This window comes from Moschus berezovskii, chromosome 4 (assembly GCF_049115385.1).
Source record: "Moschus berezovskii isolate FMDL1 chromosome 4, NW_MosBer_1.0, whole genome shotgun sequence".
NCBI lineage: Eukaryota > Metazoa > Chordata > Mammalia > Artiodactyla > Moschidae > Moschus > Moschus berezovskii.
In genome coordinates, this window is record NC_142463.1 from 4638995 (window position 1) to 4651992 (window position 12998).

The 12998-nt window shown below is 50.5% G+C and overlaps 1 protein-coding gene across 1 annotated transcript in view; it reads left to right on the top strand.

The window, feature by feature from the left end:
- DRC11 (dynein regulatory complex subunit 11) overlaps nt 1–12998 on the top strand; it is a 175038-nt gene that overhangs the window by 134972 nt on the left and 27068 nt on the right. The window lies entirely within an intron of this gene.

A 12998-nucleotide genomic window follows, 5' to 3' on the forward strand; every position in this document is an offset into this window, starting at 1 on the left:
CCTCTTAAACGTCCCCTTTGCATCCTCCGGTAACTTGCTTTATTATTGCGTCTCGCTGAGCACCCGACAGCCGGACACAGCTTCTCTCTTGGTAAGCACCCTCATGTGCCGTTCAGATCAGCCTCCTCTGTCGTGGGAATGCTCACATCTCCTTAAAAATTAAATCTTTTTTCAGCCCACCTCCCTCCAATAACGGCATCAGATATTTGCATTTGGGAGTGTTCTTTCTCACATGGCTTGTGAATTGCAATCAGCTCCTCACATCCAGTATAAGGAGGAACCCACAGCAATCTAAGCTGACCAGAGTAGTGTAGATATCCAGTTACATAGCATCACAGATTCAATGGACATGAATCTCAGCACACTCCAGGAGACAGTAAAGGACAGGGAGGCCTGGTGTGCTGCAGTCCATGGGGTGGCAAAGAGTCAGACAGGAGTTAGTGACTGAACAACAGCCCAGTGTCAGGTCGCAGGGTCCTAAAAGATGCTAGGCAACCCTGCCCTGTGATCTTGACAAACTCTTCACCTCCCCAGGGCTCTGTTTTATCATCACCAAAATAAAGAAGTCAAATCAAACGATACTGTCAGCCCTAAAAGCTATGATTCCATGACATAATTTGGATGCCTAGACTGTTGTTCAGTTGCTAAATCGTGTCCAACTCTTCTGCGAGCCCATGGACTGTAGCCCGCCAGGCTCCTCTGTCCACAGGTTTTCCCAGGCAAGAATACTGGAGTGGGTTGCCCTTTCCCTCTCCATGGAATCTTCCTGACCCAGGGATAGAATCCACGCCTCCTGCATTGAACAGGCAAGTTCTTTACCACTGAGCCACCTGGGAAGCTGGGATATATAGATCTGTATTAATAGACAGAGGCAAAATATACATATAGATACACACAGAGGGATTGCCAAGTTTTAGAGTATTCTGACACTGAATGTTTGTATATTTATTCAATATTTATTTTTATTTACGTATTTTATTTGGCTATTCGGGTCTTGGTTGCAGCACGTGGAACTTTAGTTGTGGTATTTGAACTCTTAGTTATGGCATGTGGAATCTAGTTCCCCCACCAGGGGTTGAATCCAGGCCCCTCCACTGTATGGGAATGCAGCGTCTTGGCCACTGGACCACCAGGGAAGCCCCCACATATTTAGATCTAATATTAAAATGACAGGATTTCATCTTCACTTGACTGACTACTTCACGGTTGTCCTTAGGCTGTTCTGTTCATGTTCGGTTGCTAGAATGCCAGGTGAGCCAGCTTTGACTCCATCAGGACGTACCCGTAATAAGTATTACCCAGTACATGGAGCTAGGTGTTAGCTCTGCATCTGCTTTTAGGGGAGATGGTCACACGTGAGCAGCTGCTCAGACAGGAGCAGGTCCTCTTCCATCTTCTCCTAACAGACAAAAAGGAGGAAGTTTCGGCAACGGGATTTCTCCTCCCAGCCTCATGGACCCCACACTGCACGCGTTGGGACATCTTGGGGTTTGTTTCTGCTTGACTGCTTTTTCTCTTGACTAAAGTGTCACATGTTTCTTTTTCTTCATATTGTGTCACTCTGTCGTATCATGGTCATGCTCGGCCATGTCTGACTCTGCGATTGTAGCCCGCCAGGCTCTTCTGTCCATGGGATTTTTCAGGCAAGAATACTGGAGTGGGTTGCCATTTCCTCCAGGGCATCTTCCCAACCCAGGGATCGAACCCACATCTCCTGTGTCTCTTGCACTGCAGGTGAATTCTTTACTCACTGAGCCATCAGGGAGGCCTGTTTCTTCGTATGATTAATAAGTTTTTATTGTAGATTAGACATTGTGGATAATATGTTGTTGACACCCTGAAGCATGCTAGGCTCAGTTTTAACAGGCAGTTAAATTACTGGCTGATCAGCTTGAACTTGCAGAAGTTTTGTTTTCCATTTCATTAGTGAGGGTCTATTTTGATTTTGCTCTTAGTCCTGGAAGCTTGTCTTTACTTTGAGGTTTCAGTGGGAATCTTGAGCTGTTTACCAAGTTCCTTTAACTTGGCAGAAGCTAAGGTATGCGCTCAGTTGTTTTACTTTCCCAGCTGTTGCTTTCCACTGAGCTTCTTGGAATCTTCCCCCATGCATGCATACTTGCAAGGTTAACCAAGAACTTGGAGGTGAGCTAGAATTTGAAGCCCAACAGCTTCACTTGTGGCCTCTGTGTACTTAACCACCAAGCTCAAAGCACTGAGTTCTTCAGAGGAAGGGTAAAGCTCATCCTCTTGCCAGAAGAACGACTCAGGGAACTCATTCCAAATGCCGGATTTTGTGGGCATTGTCAACTAACCAACAGAAGCACGTCAGTGTGAAAACACCGGCCTTTCCTGGGCGTCTGGGTGTCACAGACCTCACACCTGTCTATGTTAACTCAGACACTCCTCGCAGTAACCTCAGGAGGAGGGCAGTAGCGTTATACCCATTTTGCTGATTTAAGAAACTGAGGTACACAGCACCTAAGTAAGTTTCCAGGGCTGCAGTGCCGTGACATGGGTGCAGAGGCTCCAGGCCTAACACCTGCATTATTCAGCTTCTGAATTAAGCCTCTCTTCTCCACCCACCAAAGGGCTCTGTCGTTCAGACTCTAGGACAAAGCCAAGGGCATGGTTGTTTTATTTACTTCTGCTGCTGAGAAGTTTGTCTTGATATCAGACAAGCTGTCTTGGCATTAATTTGAATCATTGCAAACGGGCATTGCGTGGAGCACAAAATGCTGGATGTCAGATCATCAAGATGTGGATACAGCCTGTGTGCCCTGCATCGAAAGGCCTGACACACATCTCATTACGCTTCACCTTTACTGTGTATGTAAGTGATTAATGGAAGGCCCAGAGGTCTCGGGAGTGGGAGTCATTCAATTAAAAATCACGTGCTCTGAGCCACAGTGCCCTGGCAGGACTGCAGAGCAGCTATCTGCATTGCAAAGAGGTACTTGCTTTTAATTAATCGGAGAAATGCGAAGAGCCCCACACGTGGGCCTGTTACCCGGGCCTGAGGGCAGCAAAATTTGGATCTGAGGCAGTTGCTCGAGTAGGTGAAATAACAGAAGGGCCTGGTTACTCATCACGTCTTCTCGTAAAGAATTCCTGTGGCTGAGGTCCTCTCGGCAGCCCTCAGAACGCAACTCTTAGAAAACATCACTTCTGCCTGGAGGCGTTTCCTTCGCCCACAAAACCCAGTGCACGAGGAAACACGCTGGTGAAACAAGTCTCTGATTTGTTTTCCAAGCACAAATTCAAATTTTCTACAAAAAAAAATTTGGAAATAATTTGACAAAACTTTCTATTCTGTTCTCATTATTATGGGGGGGTTCCTTTAGTCTACACACAATGAATCCAGTGCACTCCTTCCACAAATGTGTGTACAAGTAAACAATTGCCACTTAAAGTTCTCTCTCCCAGTAAGGCTAGATGGGGGAGGAGTATGCATCTGTTTGGCGGTGTGCTTTAGTCACTAAGTCGTGTCCGACTCTTGTGACCCCCTGGACTATAGCCTGCCAGGCTCTTCTGTCCATAGGATTCTCTAGGCAAGAATACTGGAGTGGGTTGCCATTTACTTTTCCAATACATCTGTTTAGTTAGGACATGTTAGAAATGCATCTAACAGTTAAGAACTGTGGGATAAATTATTTTTTTGTTTATTATTTTTGGCTTCACGGGGGTCTTCATTGCTGAGTGTGGGCTTTCTCTAGTTGCGGCGAGTGGGGGCTATTCTCTAGGTGTGGTACCCTGGCTTCTTATTAAAGCGGCTTCTCTTTTTGTGAAGCATCGGCTCTAGAGCATGGGCTTCAGTAGCTGCAGCCTGAGGGGATAAGTGATTCATATTTAATAGATAATTTTTGGACAAAAGCTATCAAGGCAGGGTGCCAGCCTCCTCTAGTGTTTTGTGATGGTTGATCAGAGGATGAAGGTGCTGTCTGGCCAGGAGTCTAGCACATGCCAAGGAGTTTTCTATTCACTTTCCCTGTTGATTGCCCCAACTCCTGGTGAGGCGAGAATTAATGTGCCCATTGTGCAGACCAGAAAACTGAGGCTCGGCGTGCTTAATTTGACCAAAAGTACAAGAGAACTAAGGCTTCTCTTAGTTGGCGCTAAGGTGGCGCTAGTGGTAAAGAACCTGCCCGCCAGTGCAGGAGTTATAGGACATGCAGGTTCAATCCCTGGGTTGGGAAGATCCCCTGGAGGAGGGCATGGCACCCACTCCAATATTCTCGCCTGGAGAATCCTCATGGACAGAGAAGCCTGGTGGGCCACAGCCCATGAGGTTGCAAAGAGTCGGACACAACTGAAGTGACTTATCACGCATGCACAAGAGAACTAAGGGGCTGGCATCTGGATTTAAGCCTACGTGTGACTCAAAATCCGTCACCTGGTCCCCAGCTGGCCTCTGGGGGAGTGAAGCCTGGGTAGTCCCCAGCCCTGTGAGCTCTGTGCCCTCGAACCACCGCAAAGGCCATTCTTGGGCTAGAGTATCAGCTGGGGACATTTCAGCGTGAGAAGGTGAAGAAACTAGAGACTGTCGCGTCCTGTTGGCAGGTCCCGCTGTCCCCATGCCTTCTGGATTCCCCCTTCCCTGACCCTCCAGACTGCCCGGAAGAAAGCTAAGGAGAGGCCAGGGCACCCCAGAGGGCAGGCCAGAGCAGAGCATCCTCTCTACTAAGGTCTGGGAGAGACGGTCCCCCTCCCTGGGGACTTTGCTTCCTCCCCTTCCTCCTCTGTTGGAGACCTAACCCCCTGAGGGCTGGACTCAGAGGGAGGCTTCAGAGAGCAGGGCTAATGCGGCCACCCAGCCAGGGTCAAGGCCACCTGGCCTGCACTGGCCTGCAAATCTGGACCCAAGGGAGCTGAGATGTTCCTCGTGCCTGAGCACCTCCCACCAGGGCTCCTTGCTGGGCTCCCAGCCAACACCCCGTGGCAGCTGGCCAAGGGATCTCACCCAGATGTGCTAGTGTAAACAGCTGGCCCAGGAGGCAGGAGAAGGGGAGCCCCGCCAGTTACATCTCTGTAGCTCACGGAGACCTCTGCTCCTGGTTAATAATCCAAAGATATTGTGGATATTCATGGATGTTTTTAAAAATAAAACAGATGCATAATAAACAGAACAAGTGTGTTAGCCCTGCCTTTACAAGGTGAAACTCAGTAAGGACAGAGCAAAGGCCTACACCTGACCCCCCACCCCAAAACAGAACTGCTCAAATGGGGGTGGCGGGGGTTTGGTGAGGGAGGAAAGGAGAGGAAAAGAGAGAAACAGAAGGTAGCTGCTCTGGTGGGGCATCAGGTGCGGAAATCAGGCACTGGGGTGGGAGGAGGAGCCGGGTGCCCATGAGCCCTGAGCGGCTACTGTCAGGAAGCGGGGGGGCCTCCTGCGTGGCCACAGGGAGGGCTTCAGCTTGAGCAAAGGCACCAAGGAGATCCAGCCAGTCCATCCTCAAGGAGATCAGTCCTGAATATTCAGTGGAAGGACTGATGCTGAAGCTGAAACTCCAATCTTTGGCCACCTGATGTGAAGAGCTGACTCATTGGAAAAGACCCTGATGCTGGGAAAGATTGAAGGCGGGAGGAGAAGGGGACGACAGAGGATGAGATAGCTGGATGGCATCACCAACTCTATGGACATGAGTTTGAGCAAACTCCGGGAGTTTGTGATGGACAGGGGAGCCTGGCATGCTGTGGTCCATGAGGTCGAAAAGAGTCGGATACGACTGAGCGACTGAACTGAACTGAAAGGCATCAAAACCTCTTTTTTTTTTAACCATAGGCTTTCTGTTCTAGAGCAGTTTTAGTTCACAGAGGCAGCGAGAGCGCCCCACACCCCCAAGGAGGATGGGCGGCTCAGAGGGGAGGGCAGGTCCCAACCACAGGTGCCCCAGGGCGCCGCCTGCCATGAGGATGGCCGCGGGCACCACAAGGTGCACAGGAGCGGCTGGGGGCTGTAAAGCGTGGTCCGCATCTGCCCTTGCTCCGTGGTGGGCAGTGGGGGTGAGCAGGGACAATGTCACAGGCACTGAAGGATTTTTAGCCAATTTGAAAACCCTTCGAGAAGGAGGTGCCCTGAATGTGGCTAAACAGTGCCTGGGGAAGGTGAGCGTGGCCTTGCGGGCAAGCGTTAACTCCTGCGCTTCTCAAAGTTGGCACAAGTTCGGGCGCATGGGCGTGAACCCATTATTTCTGGGATAGCTAGGAGTGAACCAGGAGGAAGGGGTTCCAGGAGACAGTCTGGATGGTCTTGTAAGCCGGGCGCCTGGCGCCCTCCAGACAGCAGCCTCCTCCGAATCCAGCAGGGGTATCAGTGGGCTCCTGCCACTGCACTGACCCGCTTCCCCATGCCGCCTGTCACAGCCCATCCGCTGTGCCTCCATCCCCAGCTCCCTCCTGGTCCTCTCCTCTGCCTCCGTTTACCTTCCTTCCTGTCAAGGGACAGCCCCGCCCAGCTCTGGACTGTTTAACCCACCTCTGCTCTTCCTGTGATTGAAATTCACAGTTTATCCCAGCTCACACCCAGTAAGGACTTGGAGTATTGGGTTGGCCAAAGGTTCATTGAGGTTTTACATCCAGCATAATGAGAAAACCATAACAAACTCTTTGGCCAACCCAGTGACCTCTACAATTACATGAAAGATAATACAGGGAAATAGAAATTTTACAAATTGTCATCTTTAAATAATGGAAGTAGAGAACGAGCCTTCTTCACATATTAAATATGGAAGCAGAATCCGAGTGACTATAGTTCAGGAAAGTAAGCACCACCCCCCAATTGCCCCTGCCCCAGATCTTCCCCAGCTTGGCAGCTCCTCCCTGGCCACTTCCCGCTGCCCACAGCCCCCATTCAGACACAGGAGGCCACTCCCTCTGCAGGCAGAGACCGTGTTTCCCAGCCCTCCCTGCTTCCCTCTGCAGATGCTCAGCAAATCTGTGTGGCTTGGATGGATGGATGGAAGGGCGGGCCAATGATTGGCTGGGTGGATGGACAGTCCTTTTCAGTTTGGTAAAGATACAACCCCTGAAAAACGGACCTGGGTTTTCCTGGGGTTCTCTGTGGCAAAAGCAGAATAGCACCCTTTCAGAAGGAACTTCCACAGCTTCCAAGGGTCGTTTGGGCAGATCTAATTAGTAATTCAAGCGTGCCAAACACAAACTGGTTTTCATTATTAAGCCATTATATCCCAACCCAAGAGAATCTCATCCTGATGGCGGATTTTGACAGCATTTCTTTGGAGAATGCAGAAGATCAAATCCAGAAAATTCATATGGATGGGGAAGGGACTGTTAGCTACACCTTTCCAGAACTTGAAAAAGCATATGACATTGTTGAAAAAGTTTGTGACATTGTACAGGAGACAGGGACCAAGACCATCCCCATGGAAAAGAAATGCAAAAAAGCAAAATAGCTGTCTGAGGAAGCCTTACAAATAGCTCTGAAAAGAAGAGAAGCGAAAAGCAAAGGAGAAGAGGAAAGATATAAGCATCTGAATGCAGAGTTCCAAAGAATACCAAGGAGAGATAAGAAAGCCTTCCTCAGTGATCAATGCAAAGAAATAGAGAAAAACAACAGAATAGGAAAAACAAGAGATCTCTTCAAGAAAATTAGAGATACCAAGGGAACATTTCATGCAAAGATGGGCTCGATAAAGGACAGAAATGGTATGGACCTAACAGCAGCAGAAGATATGAAGAAGAGGTGGCAAGAATACACAGAAGAACTGTACAAAAAAGATCTTCACGACCAAGATAGTCATGATAACGTGATCACTGACCTAGAGCCAGACATCTTGGAATGTGAAGTCAAGTGGGCCTTAGAAAGCATCACTAGGAACAAAGCTAGTGGTGGTGATGGAATTCCAGTGGAGCTATTTCAAATCTTGAAAGATGATGCTGTGAAAGTGTTGCACTCAATATGCCAGCAAATTTGGAAAACTCAGCAGTGGCCACAGGACTGGAAAAGGTCAGTCTTCATTCCAATCCCAATGAAAGGCAATGCCAAGGAATGCTCAAACTACCGCACAATTGCACTCATCTCACACGCTAGTAAAGTCATGCTCAAAATTCTCCAAGCCAGGCTTCAGCAATATGTGAACCGTGAACTCCCAGATGTTCAAGCAGGTTTTAGAAAAGGCAGAGGCACCAGAGATCAAATTGCCAACATCCGCTGGATCTTGGAGAAAGCAAGAGAGTTCCAGAAAAACATCTATTTCTGCTTCATTGACTATGCCAAAGCCTTTGACTGTGTGGATCACAATCAACTGTGGAAAATTCTGAAAGAGATGGGAATACCAGACCACCTGACCTGCCTCTTGAGAAACCTGTATGCAGGTCAGGAAGCAACAGTCAGAACTGTACATGGAACAACCGACTGGTTCCAAATAGGAAAAGGAGTACGTCAAGGCTGTATATTGTCACCTTGCTTATTTAACTTATATGCAGAGTACATCATGAGGAACGCTGGGCTGGAAGAAGCACAAGCTGGAATCAAGATTGCTGGTAGAAATATCAATAATCTCAGATATGCAGATGACACTACCCTTATGGCAGAAAGTGAAGAGGAACTCAAAAGCCTCTTGATGAAAGTGAAAGAGGAAAGTGAAAAGGTTGGCTTGAAGCTCAACATTCAGAAAACAAAGATCATGGCATCTGGTCCCATCACTTCATGGGAAATGGAAAAACAGTGGAAACAGTGTCAGACTTTATTTTTGGGGGCTCCAAAATCACTGGGGATGCTGATTGCATACTAAAAGACGCTTACTCCTTGGAAGGAAAGTTATGACCAACCTTGATAATATATTAAAAAGCAGAGACATTACTTTCCCAACAAAGGTCTGTCTAGTCAAGGCTATGGTTTTTCCCGTGGTCACGTATGGATGTGAGAGTTGGACTGTGAAGAAAGCTGATCGCCGAAGGATTGATGCTTTTGAACTGTGGTGCTGGAGAAGACTCTTGAGAGTCCCTTGGACTGCAAGGAGATCCAACCAGTCCATTCTAAGGGAGATCGATCCTGGGTGTTCATTGGAAGGACTGATGCTAAAGCTGAAACTGCAATACTTTGGCCACCTCATGCGACGAGTTGACTCACTGGAAAAGACTCTGATGCTGGGAAAGGTTGGGGGCGGGAGGAGAAGGGGACGACCGAGAATGAGATGGCTGGGTGGCATCACCGACTCTGTGGACATGAGTTTGAGTGAACTCCGGGAGTTGGTGATGGACAGGGAGGCCTGGCGTGCTGTGATTCGTGGGGTCGCGGAGAGTCGGACACGATTGAGCGACTGAACTGAACTGAACTGAACTGGGTGAAGTGTATCTTTAGTCCAGAATTGATAATTCGGTAGGACTGCAGAGCCCTCTACTGGCGATGGGGTAAACTATCCCCAGTAACTCAGGAAAAGCTCCATTGTGGATTAATTACCTTTAATTGCCCATGACCTCCGACTGTCTGTGGGTAATTTACGCGACGCCTTGCCATTACTAAATGAAAATTAAAAGAGCAAAGGATACCATTTTTCATTAACAAATTAGCAAATAGGTTTTTTTTATTGTCAATACTTTGTTGAGAAAAGTGTGAAAAAAAAAATTGTGGCTGCAGAGTGTGTGAACAGAGGGCCTGCAGCAGGGCAGGTGGACCAGACAGGTGCAAGTGTGACAAGCCGGCAGGCAGGTCCTCTGACCTGGCAGCTTCATGGGCCCAAAAGGCCCGTCTTAAGCCCTGTCTGGTTTAGGGAGAAGGCAGAAACCCATCCAGATGCTCAAAAAACAGGGACTAGATCCATAAGTGATGGAGCTTCTTGTTAAAAGGCTGTTGGAGAAATAAACCGCGTGTAGAGTGAACAGGAATCTAAAGCAGTGTGTGACGAGCCATCTCGCCTTTGCAAGCACTGAGGTCGCGAAAGGTCTGTGAAGATAGGAGAGGACTGGCGAGTGGTTCTCAGCAAAGCGGCAGAGGAGGCGTGTCTGAATGTATATTCTGAAAGTCACCAATACTCCTTTTGCGTGGCAAGAAAGGACTGAATTTGCAGGGCACATTATTCAAGGTGATGCCACCGTAGGCATGCCCTGACTGGCGGGCACCCTGCCTGCACCCACCGTGGTCCTCTCCACTCCCGGTGGCTATACAGCAGAAAGGGTGTCTCCCCGTCCAGGTCATCCTCTCCTGGGCTCTACCTCCCCACCCAGTGCCGTCTGCAAGCTCTGCCCTGCCCATGTTTCCTATCTCTGTCCCATGCGCTCCTCAGCTGCCTGTCACATGCCTTCTGTCCCCTCCACACCACCTGTGACCTCCTGGTTGCTAGACCCTCTGGCCAGCACTGCCTGGGGTCACCGGCTCCCCGCTGCCCTTCCCTGGGCTCTGAGACCGCTCCTTCTTCTGTGCCCCTTTGACCTCCCCAGGCTCCCCTTCCTTCTCTCCTCCATCAGCGTCTCCCCCCTGCAGACCCCAATCCGTGGCCTCAGGCTGGTATCCTCCCCTCTCCCATGTCCCCCACCCCTTCCCACAACCCCACTGCAGCCTCAGAGCCCTTTGCAGCCCCCCTCCCTCCTGCCCACCCGCCCCCAGACCTGCCAGTCCTCCTGCCTGGAGGCCCAGCCGCCCTCCGGCTCCCGTGGCCTAAACGGACCTCATCTTTCATCCCTCATCTGGCCCCCTGTTTGGATTCCTGGACCCTCATCCTCCTGGCCTCCAGGCCTCCTGGAAACTCCCTGCTTCCTCACCCTCACCCAGCCATCACCACGTCTCGCTGCTGTTGTCCAGTCGCTCAGTTGTGTCCGACTTTTCAACCCCGTGGACCGCAGCACACCAGGCTTCCCTGTCCTTCACTATTTCCTGGAGTTTGCACAAACTCGTGTCCACTGAGTCAGTGATGCCATCCAACCATCTCATCCTCTGTTGCCCCCTCTCTTGCCCTCAATCTTTCCCAGCATCAGAGTCTTTTCCAATGAGTCGGCTCTTCGCATCAGTGGCCAAAGTATGGGGGCTTCAGCTTTAGCATCAGTGCTTGCAATGAGTATTCAGGGTTGATTTCTTTCGGGATGACTGGTTTGGTCTCCTTGCAGTCCCTCAGGTCTGGCAGGTCCTAAACGCCCTTCATACCCATTCCCCCCACCACTCCTTTGCTCAAATCCTCACCTGTTCTTCCTCCAAAAGCCTCCTAACCGTCTCCCTGCCTCCAGCCTCACTGCCCAGCACAACCTCTGCGGGACACCCCCACCCCCCCGCCAGCTGGTCATGATTCTCCACCAGAGGGATTTGTCAGTAACACACCAGGATTGAAGGTCACGATTCGAGTCCCTTATAGACTCCAAACAGCTTCCAGGATAAAAGCAAGCTCCGTGGCAAGGCCAAGGCCTTTCTGACACCCTCCAGAATGACCTGAGCAGCCCATGCGGGCACAGCCCTGCCCTGCACCCCCGCTCCTGCCCCTAGCGTGGCAGACGCATGCCCTCCTCCAGGCTCTGGACCTTCTAGAGACCCTTGCAGGTTCTGTCTTCTTTAGCCCTCATTGGCTCCCTCCACGACTGCCTGCCACCCTCATCCCCTTCTCCCTCTTTCTGTCGGAGGTGGTCCTTGCTGACACCCGTTTGCCTTGGCCCACCCTCCCAGCCCCACCTCACCGTCCCCTCCCACCGGTGGACTCCCTGAAGTCAGGGAACCCAGCACCTAGCACAGTGCCCGGCACATCAGAGCTCCTCTGTCGATGTTTTCTGAACGGAAAATGAGAGAATGGATTTCATTCTACAGTGTTGTTCAGTCGCTCAGTCGTGTCCGACTCTTTGTGACCCCATGGATTGTAGGCCACCGGGCTCCTCTGTCCATGGGATTCTCCAGGCAAGAATACTGGAGTGGGTTGCCATGCCCTCCTCCAGGGGATCTTCCCAACCCGGGGATCCAACCCAGGTCTCCCGCGTTGCAGGTAGATTCTTTACCATATGAGCCACCAGGGAAGCCCTCATTCTACACGCTGCTGCTAAGTCACTTCAGTCGTGTCCGACTCTGTGCGACCCCATAGACGGCAGCCCACCAGGCCCCTCCGTCCCCAAGATTCTCCAGGCAAGAACACTGGAGTGGGTTGCCATTTCCTTCTCCAATGCATGAAAGTGAAAAGTGAAAGTGAAGTCGCTCAGTCCTGTCCTACTCTTTGTGACCCCAGGGACTGTAGCCCACCAGGCTCTTCCGCCCATGGGATTTTTCAGGCAAGAGTACTGGAGTGGGTTGCCATTTCCTTCTCCATCATTCTACATACTGGACCCAAAATGATAAAAACCACTTTCCTCCCCACGACAGCCATTCAACTATTTGAAAACAGTTCACTTGCTCCCCGGAGTCCTCTTTTCCCCAAGGAAAAGAGCCTCAGGTCTTTCCACTCTTCCTGGTAGGAGAGGCGTTTGGCCTGGCAGGGCCCGGGTTTCTGTGCCCTCCTTCTCTGCCCAGGACTGAACAAGCTCCCCAGGCATCCCCTGAACAGGCTCGCCACCGAAGAAGTCAGAGAAATAGAGGTTCACGCTCTGGAGGACAAGACAGACAGTGATGGTTTTTAAAGCCTTTCTTCCTATTGGAATGAAAGGTGATAGGAAAGGATACGAGCCAGGGGTAAGGAGATGCTGTGGAACAGGCATCTTGTCTCCATGGCAACGTGGCAGCTTGCTGCCTGGGTGATGGCATGGACCTGAGGGTGTCAGACCTACCCAGGGATGCCTCCGGGTTCCACATGTCCCCGTGCTGGTGGAGGGGGAAACGCATTACTGACTCTCTGTCCACCTCGGCGACCTCATGTATTAAAGGGGAGTGGGGGTGAGACGCACCTAGCCACGCGGTAAAGGAGCAGCCATGGTGTCCCGGATCTCAAGGCAACTTGCAAATGACCGTTCCTTGTACTGTTGTTGTATCATCCAAGAACTTGCCTGGGAAATGTTTTCTGTTCATTTGATAATCCCTGAGCCCTTCCAAACCACATGGTCACCCAAGCCCCCCACACAGCCCTGGGGGCCCCAGAGCA